We start from the raw sequence: 26,372 nt of genomic DNA on the forward strand, positions 1-26,372 counted from the left end.
GCCATCTTTTCTTTCTCTTGCCGCACCCAGTGTGGCAAGAGATGCTACGCTCAAGCTAGAGCTGGATTTACTTAGAAAACAAACCATAAAGAGGTATTTTGACACTAAAGTTAACCGCAGAAGTTACGGAAGTAGACAAGAACCATCAGACATCTTTGAACCACGTAGAAATCCATATTCCGGTGAGTTATGGGTTGTCAAATGGGGTCTAGTTTGAGATCCCAGAACCAACCACTACCTAAGGTTAATAAAGGTTTTAAGAGCAGACTAATAAAGATCTACAAAGGAAGCTATATAAGTTGACCACATGATTATGCTTAAGCAAAAGCGTGGCTTTCACATGCTGAGATATATCCTGAATTAATGATTTTTCAATGATATAAAATGATTAAAATGTTTTAAGATAAGAATGTGATGACTGACAGAAATGATTATAAGTAACAAGTACTGTGTCTGAAAAGAAGAAGTTGATTTTAAACTGCACACTTACAAGAAAGAGGAACTAAAGTATTAGCCAATGTACACAAATGAGTGTGTATTACTCTGATCAGAGTATAAAAGAGGGAGACAGAGACACTGTATTCGGAGTTTTCCACGGACTAGGCACGGAGTTAAGTCTGTAAGAGTTCTTTGAGGACATTGTTGGATACAAAGTTTTCTGACTTTGTTTAAAAGAAGACGACCAAACTCTGCTAAAAGAAGAGTTCCAGTCGGTCTGCAGTTTCACTGAGAGGAGAAAAGAGAAGGACCTCTACAACACCCAAGAAGGCAACGGAAACCGCAGCTGGGAGCTGCTCTCACCCAGAGAGACAGGAGAGTTGGGGACTTTCCACTACAGTTCGTCTACTAAGAACATCGGACCCCTCTCACTACTGTTCCAGCTTCTACTGCTGAGGACAGCTGCATGACCAAGATTGTTTTTTGGGACTTTTCCGCTCCCCCTTCTGAGGAAGGACACCTTTTGGACTGAAAGAGACTTTGTACAGAGTTTCCAGATCCACAACAGAGTTCGACCAGACGCAGGTTAAGACCAGACGCGGCAGCTAAGGCCAAGCTGTCCATCCTCTCTGTCTCCTAAATTATATCGTCTTAATAGTTTTTAGTTATTATTGATTGACTTTGATTATGATTGATACACTGTCTAATCATGAGCTGATGTTATGCCCTTGCTGAACTTATTCAATAAAACACTATATTGCATTTAAAGAGAAGATTTATGTATTCCTTAAAATTCATCCACTCCACATGCTAGTAAAAAGTTAAGTTAATTGTGTGCACCAGATCTAAAGGCTCCTATAGGTTGCTTTAGTCCTAACAGTTACTTTAAATCTTACCCCTGGGGTTTACTATTCCTAACCTCTAAAACCAACCTAGGAAAATCACCAAGTGCAACCAATTATAAGAGGAAAGCTGTCGTTAACAGACGTGACTGATAGAATAGCTCTGCTACTGAGGCTACTTAGTGGGGTTATATATCAGAGTAAGAGGGGTAAAATGTTTGGAAGTAGACAGTAAGAACCTAGGTGAGTATTCTTCGACACCAGCTTAATCATTCTCCAGGATTCATCCTGTTAGGTGAAATCACTAATAGGCAGACAGAATCTGACACTTGCGATGGAGAGCTGGTCCTGAATTATCCTGCAAAAGGGTAAGGAAGGCATATCTGGCAACATGGCACCCGAACAGGGACATTGCTAAGCTAGCAGTGTCGAAAAGAAGATTCTGGGAGTCTAAGGAGCTTCTAGAACTGTTGCCAGAACCCGACGAGTGGAGATTGGAGAAGAAAAGGCAGTTTCTTCCGTCCAATGATCCACGGCAAAGAAGTGATTGACTGAGGGGAGACTCAGGATCACCACCCCTGCAGAGAAGTGCGACGGAGCACCGCAGGACAGACAACAGACCTGATCATCTCTGAAAGACGCAGCGGAGTAGCCCAACTGAGTCTGTATTCATCCCTACTCAAAGGTCCTACGAGAGGCTTTGAAGAAGCAGACGATTCGAGACGACAAAGGCAAAGACCATGGAAGTCGGTGACCAAGACTACGGCGAGGGCACTGAAGGAACTGTCCCTAGGGTCACAGAGGATCCAGTCACCAGAGGTCCGGACGCCGGAATTGTAGAGCGTGAAAAAGAAGAGTTCGAAGAAAGGCTTTAGGAGGCAGAACATACAGCGATCCAAGACTTCCTCAAAGAAGCAGCAGAACGGGCACCGACCCCGAAGTGTCCCCCGGTGCTCCAGTACCAAATTGTGCTGGCAGGAAATAGATAGATAGATAGATAGATAGATAGATAGATAGATAGATAGATAGATAGATAGATAGATAGATAGATAGATTAAACCTTTATTGATCCCAAAGCGGGGAAATTTACAATGTAACAGCAGCAGCAAATAGAACAGAATAAAAAGGAGAGCAGCACACAATGCACACAGTGCATAGATATAAATATTTTCGTCTTCTAGAAGAAAAAATACAATATTTAGAGCAACATTCTTATGAAATTGCACAGCATCATTATGTACATTTTTATTGCACAGTTTGTAGGTGGGTGAACTGAGCTACTGGGATGGAAATGGATGGAGCACCTGGCAAGAGGCAGTGCGACAACACGTGCAGAACTTCAACCCCCGGGTTGAAGTTCTGCAACAGAATATTGCTTTAACGTTCAAATCAAAGGAATCCAGTCGTGTGTGATGGGAAAATGCTGTGAAGTCACTCTGTAGCTTTTTCTTGCTATTGGCTTGTCTAGAGAGCAAAGTATCTGAAAACATGAGTATATCAAAAAAGATAGATCTCATAGAAAAATAACATCTCACAATATCCATTCAGCTTGATTCCTGTTGTCGCACTGCCTCTTGCCAGGTGCTCGACGGAAGAGTTGGAAACAAGAATACAGGACCATCTCCAAGATGAGGGGTCCTATACATCCAAGGGATATGTCGATAACCAGTGGCAGATAGTGCTTCAGTGTAATACCAAACCACTCAAGAAGAAGGAAGAGGTGGAAGAGTGGCTGGTGTGGTGGTCAAACTACCTAGCAGATGCCCTGAAAGTTGCCCCAATGTCCAGAGCAACCGTGTTGGTAAGCCCCTCCACGGGTTACGACCTCATCGTAAAAGTGTTGGCCAGAGAAAAAGGATTAACAGCGGTCCTGGTTTCCAAAAAAGTGAAGGCGGTCTCCATCCACCAAGAGCACAAGAAGCACTTGAAGCCGGTGCACCAATATCAGAGCAGAAGGAGTGAACTGTCCGCTGAAGGGGACAAAGGCAGCGTCTATGCCAAGTCAGGCTCTGCCTCTGAGTCAGAAAAAGAAGCGTCAAGTGATCAACCAGACGATGGCTCTGACGACGACCGGCACTCCCCAAGCCTGGGGCCCAGCAGATGGAATCCTTCACCTGCGACGCCCCGCCACAGCCCAACATGGGATCTCGGGATGTTGACTCCCAAAGCCCAAGCCGGAATGGAAGCGATGGAAAAGATGATCCAGGCTCTAAAAGAGCTCAACAAAGCCTACAGCGAAAAGCGTAAGGAGGAGTCAGAAGATGAGAAGACGGCCAGGGACAGAGCTGAAAGAAACCTCATTGACCTGCCGCCGCTGCCCGACGGAAGGAAGAAATTCGACAACCAGATGGGGGCAACAGCCTACTACATTGAAGGGGACCCATGGGAGCACCATGCAGATGCACTACTAGTGATAACCTCTTCGACTCCAAAGGTCAGAAATTCAACCTTCAGAAAAGTCCTGCTGAGAAGAGCGGGAGATGACTACAAGCAAGAAGCAGAGGAAGCAAGCCAGAAGAATAGGAAACAATCAGAAGGGCCCAGGTCCGTGGTAGTGACCAGTGGTGGAGATTCGCACTATCACTCCATAATACATGTGGTGGAAGAAGAGTACAAAGAGGGCAGCGATATTAAGACCTACAGAAAGAAGTTACAACACGCTATAAGCAGAGCGCTGCAAAGGGTGAGTGAGCTGCACTACAGAAGAGTGGTAATCAGTGTCGGCGGGGTCAGATCCAACACATTGCCTTGGGAAGTTGCAGAGCAGGCGGCCACCAAGCAAGCGGTGGTGAAGAGGAGGACAAAGATAACCAGTCGTTGGAATCAGTCCTCCACCACACACCTGGACCCCCAAAAGACATGCAGGCAGCCACCAGAAAAGGAGAAAAGAGAGCCGTAGTACTGCAGTCGGTAAGAAGAGCATCAGAGAGAATTGTGAGAGACCTGAGCTTTGGGCCAATAAAGACTAAGGATAAAAGGCAAGCACACATGCCAGAGATCGGCCAAACCAGCTATGACATACCACTTCGCTGGGCCGAGCATCCAGAAGACAAGAAAACGCTGCCAGTAAGTGCAACACTGGGAGAATGTGCTAACATACTGATGATGCCTAGCTACGGATCCCTAGCAGCCTGCAAAGGCTTGACGGCTAACTTCAGGACAGCTTTCACAGCGATAACACATGATTTTATGCTCCAGAGGATGACGAAAGCAGCCCATAGCTACGCACAAGAAGTGGAAAGAGTCATGATGGAGGACTTCTCAGCTGATGAAGAACCAGAGGAGAGGACCCGTCACTCGGAAGAGCAATTATCTCCCTCCAGAAGAGTATTGGAGATTAACCCCAGAACAGAAGAAGGCCGTCCGGGTGGCTCGCCAAGCGATGGCCTGGGGGCCTGATAAGTAATGGCTGAAGAGGCGTGGGTCACCCTGGAGCATGCCTACTGGAAGGGGGATGAGATCTACACAGATGTGGAAGGAATCCCTTAAGTAGTCGACTCAGAGGCAGAGGTGTCGATGACCCACAGAAGCCTCATCACAGAAGAACACCTGAGGGTCCAGCTGGCAGATGTAATGGTTAAAGAATTTCCATTTGCCACTTGGAAAGGAATTGTGTGGGTTAAAGGGCCATACAACTTGGTAACAACGAGGGATTTGAAGCGCCTGTACCAGACCAAAGAGAAGAAGATGCTGGTGAAATGGCGGATAAAGAAATTGCATGCACGCCTAGTGCGCTTCACCCCTCAGCAAGAAAATCAGCAGCCCAGAGAATGGTATAAGCCAGTAGATGTAGAAGAAGTCGCCGCACAGAAACTTCAAGAGAGTGACCTCTCAGCTGCAGGATAAGAACGGCTAAAAGAAATTATCTCAAGAGCCAAAGTAGCGAGGTTCAAGAATGACTGTGGGGATCTGGAAGAAAAATACACCCATACCATCATCAGGGGAGTGCATCCTGCGGTCCGCCAGTATCCACTGAACCCAGGCACGGTAGAAGAGATGGACTTGACAGTCAAGGAGCTGAGTGCTTTGGGGATAATCTGAGAGGAGCCTAATCATATAACCAACAGCCCAATCCAGGCAGTGAAAAAGCCTGAGTCGGCGGGAGGAGGATGGAGGCTGGTGATCAACTTCAAAGCCCTCAACCATCAGACGACAGCGAATAAAGACAGTTAGATCAATCCCCAGGGCACCTTGAAGACGCTACAGGTCAAAAAATACAAGTTCTGCATTGACCTAGCCAACAGATTCTTCTCCTTGCGACTAGCCAAAACATCTCAAGTCAAGACAGTGTTTACACATAAGGGAAAAGCCTATGTATGGACCCGGCTGCCCCAAGGCTTCAAGAACTCCCCGAATGTGTTCCAGGCAGCAGTAATGGACATCCTGCAGGGACTAGGGGCAACGATCTACATCGACGACATGTTCATCGCAGACAATATGGAAGAAGAACATCTGGAAAAACTACAAAAGATTATTGAGCAGTTGACTGCTGCAGAATTGAAGCTGAACCTGAAGAAATGTCAGTTTGGCCAGTTTCAGGTGAATTACCTAGGATTCGAGGTTGCGACCGATCTAGGAGTGTCCGAAGAGTACTGAGAAAAGCTGGACCAGATCAGACCCCCAACGTCTCTGAAAGAACTTCACCAAATCTTAGGACTGTGCAACTATGTGAGAGATCATGTTCCTGGGTACCAGAGGTTTGCCAGACCGTTGTATGCACAACTGAGGAAAGCAGAGGATCGGCTGGGACAAGGCAGCAGCAAAGACTGGACATGGACAGCCGCGGATAAAAAACATCTGGAGGAACTGAAGAAGGCGATCCAAGGAGCCCTACGGTTGGAACCCAGGAGCCTAACTTCCAGACTAGTCGCTGAAACAAGTTGCGAAGATGATGATGCAGTGGTTAAGGTCAGTAATGAGGGAACAGGCATAGTGGCTCTCTGGAGCTACACCCTGACCTCAGTGGAGAAGAAATATCCACCAGAAGAAAAGGAATAGGCGCGGTCCTAGCAAGATACTGGAGAGCCCTGAAGGACCTGTCACAAGGCCAGGGCATCAAGGTCAACACCCAGAGCCAGGTACACTGGTTCCTGAGAAAGGCCACTGTGGAGAGCACTAAGGCAACTAATGCGAGGTGGGGAAGATGGGAAGATATCCTGCTAGACCCAGATCTCAAGATTGGACCAGCACAGCCAGCGAGCAAGAAAAGAGCAAAACCGGATGAGAAAATAAAGGAACTGTATGAGTAGAACTTGTACACCGACGGATCAAGAAAAGGACCTGACAGCACTGCCTATTGGGGCTTCATCCTTAAGCAGGGTGAAAAAGAATGCCACCGGCAAAAGGGAAGAGCAGAACGCAGTGCACAAACAGGTGAAGTAACAGCAGTCCTCGAAGAGAGCCAGAATAATCACTGACAGTTTTTAGTGTGCACATGCTCTAAATGAAGACCTTGCCATCTGGGAAGGAAACGGGTTCGAGACAGCTAAAGGGAAGACAATAGCACACCGAGACCTGTGGCAAAAAATTGCCAAGCTTTGGATGAACATGGACCTCGAAGTGATGCATCAAAAGGCCCATACAAAAGAAGGGGACCATTGGAAAGGAAACGACGAAGTAGATCGTTTCGTCCAGATGAGAAAAATAGTCTTTGTTGGGATCGAGGAATGGGACAAGATGCCTGAAGGAAAGGTAGTCCCAGAAAAATTCATGGAAGAAGTTGTGCAGGCCGTACATGAAGTGCTGGGCCATGGAGGCACACTTCCTACATGTAGGGAAATGGAAAAGCAGCAACTTTGGATTCCAGAATGCCATATACGACGTGTTCTGAGGGCCTGTGAAGTGTGTGGTTGATACAACGCAGGACGCCGAGGACAAGGAGTAGATGAGCTCACCATCAAGAGCACTGTTCCCTGGGGATCTGTCTGCATGGATGTGGCAGGCCCGTTAGGAGTTACAGGAAAAAAAGGTGAGAAATAGCTGTTAGTGCTAGTGGACTCTATGTCAGGCTATGTGGTTACTAAACCAGTGAAGAAAGCTAATGGCTACAGCGTGGTTAGCATGCTAGAACAGACGTGTGGAAACCTAGGAGTGCCAAAAGAACTCAGAACCGACAATGGGACACACTTTAAGAATGCGAAAGTGGACTCATGGTGCCAGCAGTATGGAGTGATGAGGATTTACTCACCACCATACACACCTGAGGCAAATGGGGTAGTGGAACGTACCATTGGACTGGTGAAGAATTGGATAGGCAAAAATGCCAATGCCAGAGACTGGAGCACCAAAGCCCTTGAAGTGGGGATGGCCTTGAATGATAGACATCGAGCTGATAGGCCCTCCCCCTCTGAGGAGTTGAATCAACGCCCCTTCGTGTCAGAGGAAATAGGGCAGGGCTCCGAGAATAAGATGGCAGCACCAAGCCCCAAAGTGCCATTCCAGTTTGGACAGCGAGTCTGGGTCAGAGCGAGAGACGCACCCACAGGTACCGCAGTCAAAGCCAAATACGAAAAGCCTGACATAATAAAACAAGTTTTAGATAGCAATACAGTTTTGCTGAAGAAAGGAGGAATCCAAGGAGTGCAGCAGCTGAAGCCAGTTCCAGACTAAAGAAAACCAAGAACCAGAAACCATGGCCACAAGCACACAAGGCTTACCACCGTTCATTGGAGTGGCCAACATTAAAGGGGTGGTTACTATGCGGAGAAGTACAACGGGACTCTGGGCAGGCAGAGCCCTGAAGAAATTGGATTATGCTAAAAGCGGACTCCTGTCAGATGAAAAAGAAATGTTAGAATGGAAAACAATGGGGTTAGCTGGAAGCCGACCACACTGGCAGTGCAATGGGAAGGGCCAGAGCAAGAGAAGCCAATTAAAGTCAAGCCAAGGCGAAGAGAGATGAAAGACATGCACCCTAAACCAGTTAAAGTTATGGATGTGTATGTCTGTGGGAGATGCAGAGTGGACACATTGCCCAAGCTGATCATCCTTACCCAATGGGACCTACGCGGGGCAAGACCAGAGTTATTGGACCGTGTCTGTCAGTGGTGAGATCCTCCACCTCTGCAGCAGCTGTAATCTTCAGAGGAAGTGTGGACAGCTGGTCCAGGTGGGGGTAACTGAAGGATGGCAGGTGAGAAAAATCCCTGATCCACTCCTGCAGTTGGGGCCAGGCGAGGCTGCAGGCGGCGATGGAGAGACATCAGCATCGGCCTGTGCCCTCGAGGCTCAGGAAGGCGGGAGTGGAGGAATGCCATCAGCACCGCCGCTGTACCCACCGATACGAGGCAGCAATGGGGAAGAAGGAGCAGTGGGATACGAGGACCAGGAGCAACCCCTGTGGAAGAAAGTTATCCAGAGGGCTTGGCCTTACAACCCTGCATCCGTGGAGATGATGTCCCCGCCGCTGGTGACCACACAAGTCCCTCTGGTGTTCAGGATCTGTCGAGACCCAGACGGGCCAAAGTAAACGACAGGAATGGAATTGATCCCAGACCCTCAGTGAGAGATGGCACAAGCCCACGGCTGGGAAGGACCATGGGATTTGACCACTAGGGGGAGACTGGTGGCTGAGGTGTTTACTGATCCATCCATCCCATTGGAAGACTCTGGTCCAGTGCCAAGAGAAGAGGGGGCTAGGGGAACCAACCTGGCTCCTCTTGTGTCACAAGCCTTGATGCCTGGGGACACGCAGGCATGAAAACCAAAGAAAAAAACGGCAGTATGCACGGTTACACCGGAAGATTGGTGCAGAGACGGAACTGTCCAAGTGGTGAGTTCTTGGGTGTCAAGGGCGGCCACACTCATAAGGTCGGACCAATCGGTGACAGTAAGAGTGAGAGTGCGGATGGTCATTGTGCCATACGTGGGAGTGTACTCGTTGGGTGCAGACATATCCAAGGCAGAAGAAGCCAAGCCTGAAGAAGATTCTGCGACCAAGAAGGGGGAGAAAGACAAGGCGAGTGTCTGGTCAAGAATCAAAGGCGTTGCAAAGAGGGTCGGACGAAAGAAGCAAAATCCTGAACCAGACCATCATTAAAAAGACCCGGCGTTATGGAGGGGCCGATCGAAGAAAGACAAAAATGTTGCATATGGACAAGGAAACCCTATCTGAACGGAGTAAATAAGAGAATATGGCTGCATCATCCAAAAAGAGACTTCAGATATGAAAAATCAAGATGTGGAACGGAAAATTATTTTTGTAGCAACTGCGAGTATGCAAGAGAAGTGGACACTGCTCTCAGTGTCCACTTCTCTTGCATACTCTCTTGCCAGGACTGTTCCCCATTGTCACAAATAGGCTGGTGACAGGAGACAAACTCCAGTGTAAGCAAAGGGAGTGGAGATCCAAGGTTGTTCAGGAGTACTGGAAGTGGGCACCTATACCAGAATGCCCAGCTTCAGCCCCATGAATCCTGAACGTGGCCTATTTTTCCCTGAGGGGAAAGCGACTCAAGCTGACTTGGGGCCCTAACTACGCCAATCCACAGAAGGCGAGTATGTTGAGATCAGCCTATGAGAACTTGTGATCTGGAGCAACAGTTCGTACATGTGCAAAATAAAAGGACAAAGAATGGCAAACGAAAGGAAGTATATCCTTGAAAATCAGAGCATGCCCCTGCGCACTGTTGACTATGAAAAGCGAGTGTATACGGGGGAATACACAACGATAAACAGCTCCCCTTTACATCAGAAGGGTTTCTTCTAAGCCACGGACGGGGGAACTGGTTCCCTCATGATCGACGAGTGTTAGTAACAGAGTTGGTAACAAGCAGAAGGCAACCTCTGTATGCAGAGTTGCTACAGATCCGAGATGTAAGCGAATGGGGAAGTCCCTATGAGAAGGCCAGGGAAGGATTAAAACTGGAACCAGGAGGGTGGTTTACAGCACAAGCTGAAGGACCCCTGCCAAAGCCAGACGAACTGACCGTTACATCATGGAAATGGGTGTGGCGAGGGGCAAGGATCGATAAGTACCCAGCTCCACTATATCGCAAGTTACTCAGAGGGAGAGTCACCAAAGACACAGCAGGTTGACTCCTAGCTGCACCTCCCGTTTCTGTTGTATCACTGGAAAGAAAAGACCCAAGGAAGAACCCAGCGTTCTGGCCCAGAAGGAGCCAGAGACAGTGCGTCCGCAACAAGTGAAAAAAACAATGAGCCCAGAAGAAAAATTCGAAACAGATGATCGACACCCACAAACCGGGCATCCACCACGGAAAGGAAAACGGATATGGATATGTCTAATGATTAAAGTTTTGGCAGTAATGCTGGGATGTGTAGCGGTCCTACCTATACTGTATGTTGTTGGAGAAGAGCCATGGGCAGAAGCCTATGCACAAATTAGTTACACCGCTACGAAGAAATTCAATCAGACCTGCGGAGAAGCGCAGCCTAGAAATTTATTCCTGCCCAAGCTACAAGCGTGGGGGAATGATACCAATCAGTCGGCTCTATCTGATGTGATGAGTCGGCTAGGCCCAGCCAGGGAAAAGATTAACGGCCGGAACATCACCGAGGACATCTTGACCTGGGTCGAAGGGATAGAATCAAACGCCACCGAAAACCAGACTGCCCTGCAGACCTGGAAAGAGCTAACTGAAGCTGAGAATCTGACCAACAATGGTGGAAAGTTGGCAGATCTATCCAGAAAAAATAGGAATCCGGTACTGGGTCAGAAATGGAACCAGGACCCGGTCAGGTCTGTGCAATTGGATTCATCCAGAATCGCAGACCCCCCAATGGTATTGCACACTGGCTTGTGTTTCATGGCCGGGGCAGAAAAAGCAAGGCTACTGGGAAACTGAAGTTGTGTATGCAGCAAACCTCAGCAATGAAACATGCACCGCTATACTCCCATTAGGAGGGATGTTCTGGGGATACTACAACTTTACGTGTGAAACCTTGCAGCCTCCAACAGAGAACGGAGTCTCAGAAGGTGCTACCCAAACTCCAACCACCATTAAGGCAGGACCGGATCCTACCTCAGTAACACCGGCACCTATGGTGAGTACACCTACCCAAGAAACCACCATACAACTAGTGGATCCAGATATCCAGCCCAGAGATAATAGCCATCATCAGACACGCAGCCGGGAACTGACAGCTGATTGTGTAAGAAACAAATGAATGGCCATAAATCCCTGCTACTGGAATATGCTCACAGAATGTAGAACCCAGAATTACTTGGTAATTACGCCAGCCACGCACCTGATGTTGTACGTGCGCAAAGGCATGTACGGGACCCAACCCTGTGCGCACCATGAAAATTGGCTCAACGATACCCTGCCATGGTTATGGATTGTTCCACTGAAGCATTTTAGAGGAGCTTTCCAGAAAGGCTATGCAAGAACTGGCTTGGGCCTAGCAGGACCAATGCAGACCGATATGTACGTCCAGAAGCTCCCTACACCACCAGAGCTCATGAGTGTTCCCACTGGGGACTTCGAAAAGATTGACCAGTGTGTACTTAAAAAGTCAGCTGCAGCACTGGACGGAGAAGAATACGTGAGTAATAGTGCTTCGCCTAGATGTCCATTATGGCAAGTATGGAATAAATACTACGGCACATGGACCTACACCTGCAGTGGATTGAGTGCCAATGAGATGGTCAAAGGCATTCTACAGGCCTGGAAAGAAGAACACAGCAGAAGCGAGATCTCCACCTGGTGGGGACTGCAAGAGCAAGAAGTCAAAGATTGGGTGGTACTGTGCTTATCATAGACCAGTAACTACTGGGTAAAGTATCAATATTTGGCTACAGTTTATTCCAAAGGCCAGGACATTTGGCCTGGAGTATGGAACCGACCTGAACTTTACGTTAGTCCAAGGCCATGGAGTATGATGTGCAACAGAGCCAAGACAACATGCACCATCGGCCTGGCCAGACAGCATTGCCAAAAGGTCCCAGGATGGGAAACCCACTTTCAGGACCATTATGGTGAGGACTACGCAGGCTATGGGTTGGAGGTGAAATGGGTCAAGGATGGAAGAGGGACATGGAGATGAGTTATCCCTACGAACGTAGGATGCGCCAAAGCTATCCTAGGGCATCAGATGATGAACAGAAAGGAAGTCAACGGAAAGATCATTCCACACATAACAGATCCCACCATCGGAATAGCAGAAGGACATGCCTTCAGAAAGAGCCTCTGTGACGGAAAAGAAATCAGAGGATTTGAATGGTTGGGCCCTAATAGAATCTACAATGGAACCTGTCACTCGCCGGAGGAGCATTGGATTCATTGTGGGCAAGGGAAAGGCGAACATGAATGCACCTGGTGGGAGAGAACCAAATTAAAGGTAAAAGGAACGTTCGAGACAGCAGTGGAAACTGGTTGAGAAATTGGAGAAGGGGTTTCTGTTGTTGGAAGCTGGATTAAAGGGCTGTTTACCTGTCTATGGCCTGTTGATGATAGTGGCGTGGACTCAGCTATAAAAAGAGAAGCACTGACATGCCCTAGCCATTACACTTCCTGAACTCGAGCTGTTGACAGCAGAACAAGAAAGCAGACAAGAGAGCAACCACACCCTACGACAGAAAAGAACCATAGCTGACACGAAATTTGCTCTATCGCAGGATATCCTGCGATAGAGCAAATTTCGGAGGATGTGTGGCGTTCTGGGCAATTGAAGCCACCTGGCTCATCTACGGCTGCATGGGCGTATGGGCACTAGATCAGCCGTTAAGAATCACCACCCTGATCCTAGGGCTCTTAAAAATAGCCTCAAACAACTTCTACAGAAAGTATGGTAGATTCACCCTGTCCCTATTCATGACCTATATTCAGGGGCATACCAGGATTGACACGACCCAAGTAGGGCTGATAAAGGGGGCAACTATAATCATATGGGCAAGTTTGGATTCCGCCACTCTGTTCTACGAATCCCTGAAATGGATCAGTGCAGCTTACGAGGGTGTGCTAGTGGTCGTCCTACTGGCATATCTTATAACCATGACAATGGCGCTGCAAGAAAGAGGAAGAAGGCGGTGGCTGCTTAAGATAGGCGCCATTACCCTATGGGGCATAGGCTGGGGAATCACAGCAGTCCTACACTGGCTGCTACCAGAAAGGGGGGTGATCACAGTGGTCTGGTTCATGTTGTATGAAGCTCTCTTCCCCTGGGATCGAAGAAATGCAAGAAGCCCAGGGATGACTCCACCAGTTCTGCAGTCGCCTTGGCTGAGTGTACTGGCTCAGAGGCACACCAGAGAAAATACCAGGGCCGACTAAGAAGAAACAAAGTCGCCCCACCCACTAGCATGCTATGCTAAGAAGCACCTATATGTAATACAATGAAAAGTTTCTGTGTCTGCTTCGAATTTCAGATGAGTGCTGCCTGTGTCAAGTGTGGGGCTACTCTGGGAGAAAAGAAGTGTCTCTGGGACGTGACACCGACCGTTTGGTGCGATACCTGCTATAAAGTAAGTTTTCCCATCACTGCAGTGCAAGGCATCTTCTGTGATAAAACGGCTGCACAACTCCCAGAAGTCTCCTTAACCGAGCACCTATGTATCCAGGCCATGGCTATGACGGTGTGGTGTTCTGTGGAACAGTTCCAATCCTGGTATCAAGAGTACCTGGAGGGTCTTTACTACCCAGTCTACATCAAAGTTTGGCAACTCCAAAGCAAAGAAAGGGTCTCCACCACACACATTGCAGATGGAAAATGTGTGGCCATAGGACAACCCTGGCAAATGCCACCACCACCGATGGCAATGGTCAGCCCTGTGGTGTCCACAACAGAAGTGCCCCAAGAGCTGCCGGCTGGTCCATCTGGTCCACCAAGGGAGCAAGGGCAGTGGACCTATGATGAGGTACTCAGTGAGTTGTTGGAGGCGCTCCCATCAGAGGTCGATGCAGTGAGAGAAATAGCACCTTATTCAGAGTCCGCAGCAGTACCAGAACCTGCAACTCCACTCATGAACAAGAAGAACCCGACGAGCAACCTGAGACCGAGGATGAACGACCTGAGTTCCTCAACCTATCTGAGATGCAAGTCCTCAGCAGCTGGGGAGACATGTCGGGTTCACCATACGTCTCCAAAGTGATTGTCACCACTGAAGACACCGATACGGCGCCACTAAGCGACATGCTTGACCTACAGCCATCTGAGGATGATGAGTATCTCTATACTACCATCTAATATCTTGGTGTTTGCTACCTGTGATCTCAAGAAGAGGGTGTCAAATGGGGCCTAGTTTGAGATCCCAGAACCAACCACTACATAAGTTTAATAAAGGTTTTAAGAGCAGACCTACAAAGGAAACTATATAAGTTAACCACATGATTATGCTTGAGCAAAAGCATGGTTTTCACATGCTGAGATATATCCTGAATTAATGATTTTTCAATGATATAAAATGATTAAAATGTTTTAAGAAAAGAATGTGATGACTGACAGAAGTGATTATAAGTAACAAGTACTGTGTCTGAAAAGAAGAAGTTGATTTTAAACTGCACACTTACAAGAAAGAGGAACTAAAGTATTAGCCAATGTACACAAATGAGTGTGTATTACTCTGATCAGAGTATAAAAGAGGGAGACAGAGACACTGTATTCGGCGTTTTCCACGGACTAGGCACGGAGTTAAGTCTGTAAGAGTTCTTTGAGGACATTGTTGGATACAAAGTTTTCTGACTTTGTTTAAAAGAAGACGACCAAACTCTGCTAAAAGAAGAGATCCAGTCGGTCTGCAGTTTCACTGAGAGGAGAAAAGAGAAGGACCTCTACAACACCCAAGAAGGCAACGGAAACCGCAGCTGGGAGCTGCTCTCACCCAGAGAGACGGGAGAGTTGGGGACTTTCCACTACAGCTCGTCTACTAGGGACATCGGACCCTTCTCACTACTGTTCCAGCTTCTACTGCTGAGGACAGCTGCACGACCAAGATTGGTTTTTGGGACTTTTCCGCTCCCCCTGCTGAAGAAGGACACCTTTTGGACTGAAAGAGACTTTGTACGGATTTTCCAGATCCACTACAGAGTTTGACCAGACGCAGGCTAAGACCGGACACGACAGCTAAGGCCAAGCTGCCCGTCCTCTCTGTCTCCTAAATTATACAAATTAGAGAAGATTTCTTAGAAAAGCTCAGTCTTAATAGTTTTTAGTTATTATTTATTAACTTTGATTATGATTGATACACTGTCTAATCATGAGCTGATGCTATGCCCTTGCTGAACTTATTCAATAATACGCTATATTGGATTTAAAGAGAAGATTTATGTATTCCTTAAAATTCATCCACTCCACATGCTAATAAAAAATTAAACTAATTGTGTGCACCAGATCTAAAGGCTCCTATAGGTTGCTTTAGTCCTAACAGTTACTTTAAATCTTACCCCTGGGGTTTACTATTCCTAACCTCTAAAACCAACCCAGGAAAATCACCAAGTGCAACCAATTATAAGAGGAAAGCTGTCGTTAACAGACGTGACTGATAGAATAGCTCTGCTACTGAGGCTACTTAGCGGGGTTATATATCGGAGTAAGAGGGGTAAAACGTTTGGAAGTAGACAGTAAGAACCTCGGCGAGTATTCCTCGACACCAGCTTAATCATTCTACTGAATCCTGTTAGGTGAAATCACTAATAGGCAGACAGAATCCTACCCTTGCGACGGAGAGCTGGTCCTGAATTATCCTGCAAAGGGTAAGGAAGGCATATCTGGCAACATGCCGCCCAAACAGGGACATTGCTAAGCTAGCAGTTTCAAAAAGAAGATTCTGGTGGAGAGATTGGAGATTGGAGAAGAAAAGGCAGTTTCTTCCATCCAACGATCCATGGCAAAGAAGTGATTGACTGAGGGGAGACTCAGGATCACCACCCCTGCAGAGAAGTCCGACGGAGCACCGCAGGACAGAGCCGCAGTGACAACAGACCTGATCATCTCTGAAAGATGCAGCGGAGTAGCCCAAGACATTTTTATCCTTGGAATTGTTGGTGAACTCTATTGTGATCTTTGCGGACTGTCAGTGGATACAATGTTTTGGTCGTTTCATCATCAATAAGCTAACTTTATGTGTGGCTTCAATATATTTTTTTTCCTAAAAATTTACAATCTGTTGTCATTGTGTGTTTTTGGGCTGACTGTATTCTTAACAAAATTCCTTCCCAAACCAGAAGTACACCTTAAGGTGTCAGAACCGAAAGTGAGGGTTACACATCCATCCATCCTAATGGATACGATGTATAGATAATTCTATACACCGCTTAATCCTCACTAGCGTCGCGGGGGGCTGGAGTCTATCCCAGCTGACTTAGGGCAAAGGCAGGGGACACTTACATTCACACCTACAGACAATTTAGAGTCATCAATTCACCTGAGCATGTTTTTGGACTGTGGGAGGAAGCCAGAGTACCCGGCGAAAACCCAAGCATGCACAGGGAGAAGATGCAAACTCCATGCAGAAAGATCCCAGGGCCAGGACGAACCAAGGATCTTCTAACTCCAAGGTGACAGTGATAACCATCAAGCCACTGTGTAAGCTCAAGCCCGTATTCATCCTTACATTTCACAATTGTGACTTGACAAAAAATATATTCCAATATTCATACACTGCTTCACCACTTAGTCAGAACATGATGTTGTGCCACAGCAGTCATGAGTGTTAGAAGGCAGGTGTGTCTGTATGTTTTCCAGTATTGCTATGCTACGAATTAAATAAAGTGACTATGTGACTCACATATAAGAAACACCAACAACATCCACTCCCCTAATCCCACCTTCACTGCACACTATTTGATTTCACTGAGCTTATGTAAAGCTACACCTTCATGGATGATGAAAAGAAGGCCAAGTTGTTTGGTGATTTTATGGAGCCAAACATCAAAACAGATGTAAAATGAGGCATTTAAGGAAGCAATGGTGTTGTGGTGGCAAGAAAAACTGAATGTGCTAGTTGTAGTCAAAACTGAAAATGTCACAATGGTACTCCAATGAAGTGACATGATCCATGAATGAGAGGATGGGTGGAGGAATAGGGTTAGCGGTAGGGTGAACCAAGAATAGTGTAGAAAATTAAAGTGGGATGACAAAGAGGGATACAAAGGAAAAGAACATAACAGAGATAGAAAAAGGACTGAGAAAGAATTTCAGGATGCGAACAGGAGGAGTGACTGCACAGTGGCTTGGTGGTTAGCACTGTCACCAAAAACATGCTGAGGTTAATTGGTGATTCTAAATTGTCCATAGGTGTGAATGTGAGTGTGCGTGGTTGTCTCTATATGTAGCCCTGTGATAAACTGGTGACCTGTCCAGGGTGTCCCCTACCTTCACCCTAAGTCACCTGGGATAGACTCCAGCCCCGTGCGATCCTAATGAGGATTAAGTTGTGTATAGATAATGGATGGATGGATGGATGGAATAGGGGGAATGACAGATTAAGGTGGAGATTAGAGAATAAAAAGATGTAGGATGGAGAAGAGAATTTTTTTTAAAACGGCAAAGGGGGGAAAGTGATGAGGGGAAAGTGATGAGGGGAGAAGCAGTGCCAATGGGGCAGTGCTGGGGAGAAAGAGGTAAACAGAGGGTGCAGGAGTCAGGATGTCGCTCTGGGCTCTGGCAAATAAATAGGAAAGTGCTGACAGTAGCACGCTGAGCCAACTCTGAAAGAGAAAAAGAAAGGAAGAAACAAGGAAGAAAAAGAAGGACTGTTGGAGAACGGTGGTGAAGGATGAAAAAAGGTTGAGGGAGGAGGGAAGAAGGAGCACAAGCATACGGAAGACACACCACTTTGGCTGAAGAGGGGCACTGCTGCATAAGTGCATGTGTCTGTACGTGTTTGTGTGTGTATGTGTGTAAAGAAGAAACTTCCTTCAACACTGCAGTATTCCTTACAAACACACACACACACACACACACACGCACACAGGCAACACAGAGCCTTCCTCAGTCTTTCTCTCCCAGCTACCCCTTGATCTAAAAATAGCCGTTCCACTCTCCTACAAGAGGCAGCAACCATTCTGAACCAATCAACACGGTCTGTCAAAGGCATCGGTATCTACCATCCTCAATGTGCATGCATGTGTGTGTGCGCAAGTGTGTAACGGGGGAACTCCTGCCAGAATGTAATAAAACTACCCCTCCCTGCTGTACTGGTTAAAGATGCTTGTTTTCTAGAAGATAATCTGTTCTAGAAAACAATAGCATGAAGAAAAGACAGCAAGAGGGAAAAAATGAAGGAACAAAACGAGAGAGAGAAGGTGTGAGAGTGGTAGAGAGGGACAGGCAGATCTGGCTGCAGTTGAAACAGGCTTCAAAGGAATATTAATGTGATTCTCAGCAAGGGCTGAAAACAGGGGAAGGTGGGGGGGAGAGGGTTGAGGATGGAGAAAGAGCGATAGATGAGGGGGATTAGGTGCACAAGAATTTATGACACTGCCACCTCCCACCTTTCTAGCTCTGCCAATGCACCTTTCGCCAGGTGAATCTGCAGCTTAGGTTCCATCACCTTCCCAAAAACACCCGTGTCTTGTATCATCTCTGCAATCCTTCTAAAAATCTGCAATGTAGAAGCCATCTGAATTTAATTGTTACAGCAGGCATCTATTTAGTTTTACTTCAAGCCTCATGTGAGCTTCAGAGTCATACCGAATATGAATGAGTGGAGAGGACAAGGGATGCACCATGCCCAGGTTACAGTAAAAGTGAAGACATTACTGGTCAGACAGACTTCTGTCAGAGCTAAGACTAGTTCATGCTCTAGATTATATCATGCTGCTTTTTTACAGTCAGACATTTGGAGACAAACTGAAGCTCATATCTTGTTAATGTAATTTTGATTTCAAGTTTTCAATTCAATTCAATTCAATTTTATTTATATAGCGCCAATTACAGTCAAATTGTCTCGAGACGCTTTACAGAACCCATATGCCTGACCCCCAGAGCAAGCCAAAAGGCGACAGTGGCAAGGAAAACACCCTTTTAACAGGGAAAAAAAACCTCGAGCAGAACCCGGCTCTAATGTGGGGGGACCCATCTGCCTGCTGGCCGGGCGGGTTGAGAGGGACAGAAGAGGTAGAGAGGTAGAGATAGAGGGGTAGAGACAGAGATAGAGGGATACAGATAGAGGGGTAGAGATAGAGAGGTGGGGGGGTGGGACACAAGGACCATAAAACATAGCCACACATCTGAAGCATCCAGCATCCAGCTCTGGGACCAGGGACACTCGGAGAAAGGACACAGAAAGAAACAGAGTGAATGTAATGCAATAATGGTATATATAGTAAATACATAGGTAGTTAGAGAAGGACTCAGTGCATCAAGAGAGGTTCCCCAGCAGTCTAGGCCTATAGCAGCATAACTAGGGGCAAACTAAAGGGACGTCAAGAGGGGAAGTTAGTTGTGCAAATGAAAACACCAGCTCACCCCGTCAGGGTCCCCCAGTCAGCCCTAACTATAAGCTTTGTCAAAAAGGAAGGTTTTAAGCCTCGTCTTAAAAATAGAGAGGGTGTCCGCCTCCCGAACCCAAACTGGGAGCTGGTTCCACAGGAGAGGTGCCTGATAACTGAAGTCTCTGCCTCCCATTCTACTTTTAGAGATTCTAGGAACAACAAGTAAGCCTGCAGTCTGAGAGCGAAGAGTTCTGCTAGGGTAATATGGTACTATCAGGTCTTTAAGATATGATGGAGATTGGTTGTTAAGAGCTTTATATGTCAGAAGAAGGATTTTGAATTCTATTCTAGATTTAACAGGGAGCCAATGAAGAGAAACCAATATAGGAGAAATATGATCTCTCTTGCTAACTCCCGTCAGTACTCTGGCTGCAGCGTTTTGGATCAGCTGTAGATGTTTCAGAGAGCTATTGGGACAACCTGATAATAAGGAATTACAGTAGTCAAGCCTAGAAGTAACAAATGCATGGACTAGTTTTTCTGCATCACTCTGAGACAGGATGTTCCTGATTTTCACAATATTTCTCAGGTGGAAAAAGGAAGTCCTACAGATTTGTTTTATGTGCGAGTTAAAGGACATGTCCTGGTCAAAGATAACACCGAGGTTCCTCACAGTAGTACTGGAGGCCAATGTAATGCCATCCAGAGTAACTATATGCTTTGAAAGCAATTCTCTAAGATGTTTGGGGCCAAATACAATGACTTCAGTCTTGTCTGAATTTAGTAGTAAGAAATTATAGGTCATCCAGGTCTTTATGTCCTTAAGACAATCTTGCAGTCTAGCTAGCTGATTAGTTTCATTTGGCTTCATAGATAAATACAATTGAGTGTCATCAGCATAACAATGGAAATTAATACAGTGCTTCCTAATAATGTTGCCTAAGGGAAGCATGTATAATGTGAACAGTATTGGTCTTAAGACAGAACCCTGAGGAACTCCATGATTAACCCTAGTATGCTCAGAAGAGTCATTGTTGACATGCACAAACTGGAACCTGTCTGATAAGTAGGATTTAAACCAGTCCAGTGCTGTCCCTTTAATGCCAATAGAATGTTCTAGTCGCTGTAATAAAAGTTTGTGGTCGATTGTATCGAATGCTGCACTAAGGTCCAACAGAATAAGTATAGAGACCAGTCCATTATCTGACGCTATGAGAAGGTCATTAGTAACTTTCACCAGAGCTGTTTCTGTGCTATGATGCACTCTGAAGCCTGACTGAAACTCTTCAAACAGGCTATTCCTTTGTAAATGTTCATATAATTGATTTGCAACTGTTCTTTCCAGAATTTTAGAGAGAAATGGGAGGTTGGAAATTGGTCTATAGTTGGCTAAAACATCTGGATCTAGAGTGGGCTTTTTAAGTAAAGGTTTGATTACAGCAACCTTAAAAGCCTGTGGTACATAACCTGTTACTAGAGAGAGATTAATCAGATCTAACATTGAGGAATTAATTAAAGGTAAAGCCTCCTTGAACAGTCTAGTTGGGATAGGATCTAAAAGACATGTTGATGGTTTGGATGTAGAAACTATTGAAATGAGTTCAGAGAGATGTATGGGGGTGAAAAATTCTAAATATCCATCTGGTCTTACAGCCAATTCTAAAGTATCTGTAATCGATGATACATCTGTGACATTTGCAGGAAGGGCCAGATTAATTTTTTCTCTAATCGTAATAATTTTATTTGTTAAGAAGCTCATGAAGTTGTTACTGCTCAAAGCTAAAGGAATACAAGTTTCAACAGAGCTCTGACTCTTTGTCAGCCTGGCTACAGTGCTGAAGAGAAACCTGGGGTTGTTCTTGTTTTCCTCTATTAAAGATGAATAATATGTTGTCCTGGCATTACGAAGAGCTTTTTTATAAATTACTAGACTTTTTTTCCAAGCTACATAAACTTCCTCTAAATTAGTGGAGTACCACTTCCTTTCCAGCTTTCGGGACGCCTGCTTTAAAGTCCGCAGCTGGGAATTATACCAAGGAGCAGGTCTTCTCTGAGATAGAACTTTCTTTTTTACAGGTGCAACACTATCAAGTGTTGTACGCAGTGAGGCTGCAGCATTATTAACAATATAATCCACTTCTGTGGGGGTAAAATTATAATATTTCCCTTCCATTATATCAGTAAGTGGTGCTGGACTAAATAGAGAGGGTATTATTTCCTTAAATTTAGTCACCGAATTGTGAGACAGACATCTACTGTAATGATATTTATTCTTAACTCCTATACAATCTATTGTTGTAAATTGAAATGTTATCATAAAATGGTCAGAAAGAAGAGGGTTCCGGGGAAATATTGTTAACTGTTTGATTTCTATGCCATAAGTCAGAACGAGGTCAAGGGTATGATTAAAACTATGAGTTGGTTTATTTACATGTTGAGAAAACCCAATTGAGTCTAATATTGAATTAAAAGCAGTCGTAAGGCTGTCACTGTCCACGTCAACATGAATGTTGAAGTCACCCACAATAATGACTTTATCTCAGCTGAGCACTAAATCAGATAAAAAGTCTGAGAATTGAGATAAAAACTCAGAGTAAGGAGCAGGAGGACGATATACAACAACAAATAAAACTGGTTTCTGAGCTTTTAAATCTGGATGAGAGAGACTGAGAGTAAGATTTTCAAATGAACTGTAACTAGGTTTAGGTCTCTGGTTCATTTTTAAGCTAGAGAGGTAAATTGCTGCCACTCCTCCTCCTCGGCCCGTGATTCGAGGAACATGACAGTTAGTATGACTAGTAGGAGTTGATTCATTTAGACTAACATATTCTTCCTGCTGCAACCAGGTTTCAGTCAAGCAGAACAAATCAATCTGGTTATCAGTTATCAAATCATTTACTAACAGAGATTTAGACGAGAGAGATCTAATATTTAACAGACCACATTTAATTGTCCTGTTTCTTCGCTCAGTTGAAATAGAGGTATTAATTTTAATTAGATTTTTATGGTTACTATGTCTTTTGTTTAGTTTTGATTTGCTTAATTTATTGAATTTTGGTGGTCGGGGGACAGACACAGTCTCAATAAAGCTAAGTGATTTACTGGAGGGTGACAGCTGAGAGGAAACTGCAGAGAGGTGTGGAAGACTACAACTCTGCATCCTGGTCTGAACTCTGGGTTGTCATGCTTTAGGAGTTCTAATAAAATCAGCCATATTTCTAGAAATGAGAGCTGCACCAGCCAAAGTGGGATGGATGCCGTCTCTCCTAATCAGACCAGGTTTTCCCCAGAAAGAGCTCCAATTGTCTATAAAGCCAACGTCGTTTGCAGTATACCACGTAGACGACCAGCGGCGAAACGATGCCATACGGCTAAACATATCATCGCTTGTCAGATCAGGCAGGGGTCCAGAGAAAACTACGGAGTCCGACATGGTTTTGGCAAAGTTACACACCGATGCCACACTAACTTTGGTGACCTCCGATTGGCGTAACCGAGTGTCATTACCGCCGACATGAATAACAATCTTACTGTATTTACGATTATCTTTAGCCAGCAGTTTCAAATTTGCTTCTATGTCGCCCGCTCTGGCTCCTGGGAGGCATTTTACTATGGTCGCTGGTGTCGCTAGCTTCACGTTTCTGACTACGGAGCTGCCAATGATCAGAGTTGGTTTCTCAGCGGGTGTGTCATTGAGTGGGGAAAAACGATTAGAAACGTGAAGCGGTTTGTGGTGTGCCGGGACAGCGGGCTTGAGCTTAGGACTACGTTTCCTACGAACTGTCACCCAGCTACCCTGACTTCCCGGCTGCTCGGGAGCTGCTAGGGTACGGCTAGCAGAAGCTACACTAGCAGCTATATTATTGCAGTCCGCACCGGCTAAGGGAGCCTGGCTAACAGCTAGCGGGGTGTTTTCCATGGTGCGGAGCCGCGCTTCCAATTCAGAGAGCCTCGCCTCCAAAGCTACAAACAGACTGCATTTATTACAGGTATCATTATCACTGAAGGAGGCAGAGGAGTAACTAAACATGTGACACACTGAGCAGGAAAGAGAAGGAGAGGAAGAGGGAGAAGCCATGCTAACTGCTAAGTGCTAGGCTAGCGGACAGAGATAACAGATTAACTTAGAATTAAGTACTGAGAGGGTGCGTGAAGAAAACGAGTGTATGTTACGATTCAAATATTACCGCTACACACAGATTTAATGAATATCAAATTAGATGGAGTGGATAAGCTACAACAGTCACAGAACACAGAACAGCGCTACAACAGGAAGTGACGCAATACGCTCACCGTAACGTCAGACGTCAGCAGGGAGAACCATCCAAGAAGCCATATTGGATGCTCCTGACAACAAAATCAGCCAATGAATGCCCTTGCAACTGCCCTCTCCAGTTTCAATATTCTTTATTTTGTTTCAAAGGGAATGATATTTTTAGGACTGACTTAACATGCCTAAGATGTAGTATGCTTGATGATATCTATACAGATGTCTCAAACTGCACTGCATTTATCCATGCAGATTTCTCTGTAAACTTAGTAAATTTCTACTCGATCAATATTTTCTGAGACCCATGCCTTTATTGAATCTCTTCATCACATATCTGCCTCTACCTATGAATGTGTGAGTGTAGAAGCTTAAATGTCTCCATCCAACAGCAATAGGAGCAAGGCAGCAGACCTGTTCTTCAGAAACACTGCACAGGGCAACATGACTCACAAGAGGCATCTTGACGTGCACACCCTAACACAAACACAGGCTCATCTTAATCTCTAAGTCAGAGTGATCAAGACATAGTGGAACACATCAAGAGACAATGACAAAAGTGAACTGATCAGGGAGTAAATAAAAAGGTCAATGTATAATATAAATTGGCCTTTACTGGAAGTAACACCAGTAAAACTAGTGGGAGACTGACTACAGTAACACAAAATATTATTTTGTAATACAAATATCTTGAGTCTAAACAGTCACTGTTCCTTTTAAAGTGGTGATGTGAAAAGTTCAGAAAAAAATTGAACTTATGTGGCATAATAGTGTCACAGTATACCCACATCTCAATATAAATTATGTTGCTCTAAGGACATGGGACTTCTGCAGCAGAACCAAGTAAATTCATTACTTATTTTAAGAGAGTTCAGCTAACTAGAGCAACAGTACAGCAGGAAGCTGTGTTGGCTATAGCGCTTCAACACTATCCCTTTTTGTAACAATAACTCAGTGGGACAGGATTCTGTCAGTGAACTTGTTGATTGTCTTTGGTATCAGATCAGATCATCCATAAAATTCATTCTACTCGTGTTTGACTCAAAGGATAGAAGGAGTCATGAGTTTTGAAAATGTTGAATCAAGGAATGAGGGGTTGGTCTGTTTCCTTTGAAAGTATGCTTTTTTTGGAATATTGTTTGAATTGTCTGATTCTTAGCAACGTTTGAAATAGTTTAAGTTGTTTCTGTTTCGGGCTGCACAGTGGCTTGGTGTTTAACACCCTCGCCTTGCAGCTGCAAGATCCCCAGTTCGCATCCCAGCCTCAGCCTGGGAGCTTTCTGCATGGAGTTTGCGTGTTCTCCCTTTGCATGCATGGGTTTTCTCCGGGCTCTGGCTTCCTCCCACAGTCCAAAAAATACGCAAGTGGTAACTCTAAATTGTCTGTAGGTGTGAATGTTTGTTTGTCTCTCTGGGCAGCCATGCAATAGACTGGCAACATTTCCAGGGTGTCCCCTGCCTTCGCCCTAAGTCAGCTGGGATAGGCTCCAGCCCCCTGCGACCCAAATGAAGATTAAATGGTGTATAGATAATGGATGGATGTTTCTGTTTCCAAAGCTGCCATCTTGCCCAGGTCAGGGAAGCCAGGGCCTCCGCCCTCCAGGCCTGAGGGAGGGTTAGCTCACCAGAGAGCATCTGGTGGTCAAGCCTGTGGGTCCATCACCCAAAGGGGCGGAATTGGGGTCATGTTCTATGTAGGCAGGAGCAGTGTTTCTGGGTACGGATCTCAAAATGAATATCCGGATACCACCGTCACGACCGAATATTCGAATATTCAGGTCCAGCCCTGCTATTATACTTAATGGTAGTCATAGATTGGCCGTAACAAATAACGTGTTCCAGCATAAGGTGGCTCACAAGTAATAATAATAATAATTTCATTTGTATAGCACCTTTCAGAGGAACATTCACAAAGAGCTTTGACAGGTAGAACATAGTGATAAAGAGAAATAAAAGAGAACTTTACTGGAAGGCGAGTCTATTAAAGTGGGTTTTAAGAAGTGATTCAAAAGAATTTACTGATTCAGCGAGCCTTATCTCCTCAGGCAGGTCATTCCAAAACCTGATGGGCCCTGATGGAGAAGGCCTGGTCAACCTTGGATTTAAGCTTTGACTTTGGAACAACTAGGAGGGACCCACCCGAGGATCTAAGGCTGCGCAAGGGGACATATGGGGTTAACATGTCTAAAATATAGCCAGGGGTAAGGCCCTGGCAAGCTTTTAAAGTGATCAGTACTTGGTACCAGAGCACCTTTAGGCCAAAGGTCAATGATCAATTTTGTAGTTGTGTCATCAGACCTGCGGTTGTATGTGTCAGACACTCGGATGAAGAGAGGAGCAGAACTGTCAACTGATTACCATCAGGTGGTGAGTTGGGTTTCAATGGCAGGGAAGGCAACCAGACAGACCTGTATGTAGTGAGGGCGAACTGGGAGCACCTGGTGGAGGCCAGGAGATTTTCAACTCCCACTTCTGGAAGAGTTTTTCCTA

At 45.7% G+C, this 26,372-nt stretch overlaps 1 protein-coding gene across 9 annotated transcripts in view; it reads right to left on the reverse strand.

The window, feature by feature from the left end:
- gphnb (gephyrin b) overlaps window positions 1-26,372 on the reverse strand; it is a 216,315-nt gene that overhangs the window by 131,502 nt on the left and 58,441 nt on the right. The window lies entirely within an intron of this gene.

This window comes from Amphiprion ocellaris, chromosome 12 (assembly GCF_022539595.1).
Source record: "Amphiprion ocellaris isolate individual 3 ecotype Okinawa chromosome 12, ASM2253959v1, whole genome shotgun sequence".
Taxonomy (NCBI): domain Eukaryota; kingdom Metazoa; phylum Chordata; class Actinopteri; family Pomacentridae; genus Amphiprion; species Amphiprion ocellaris.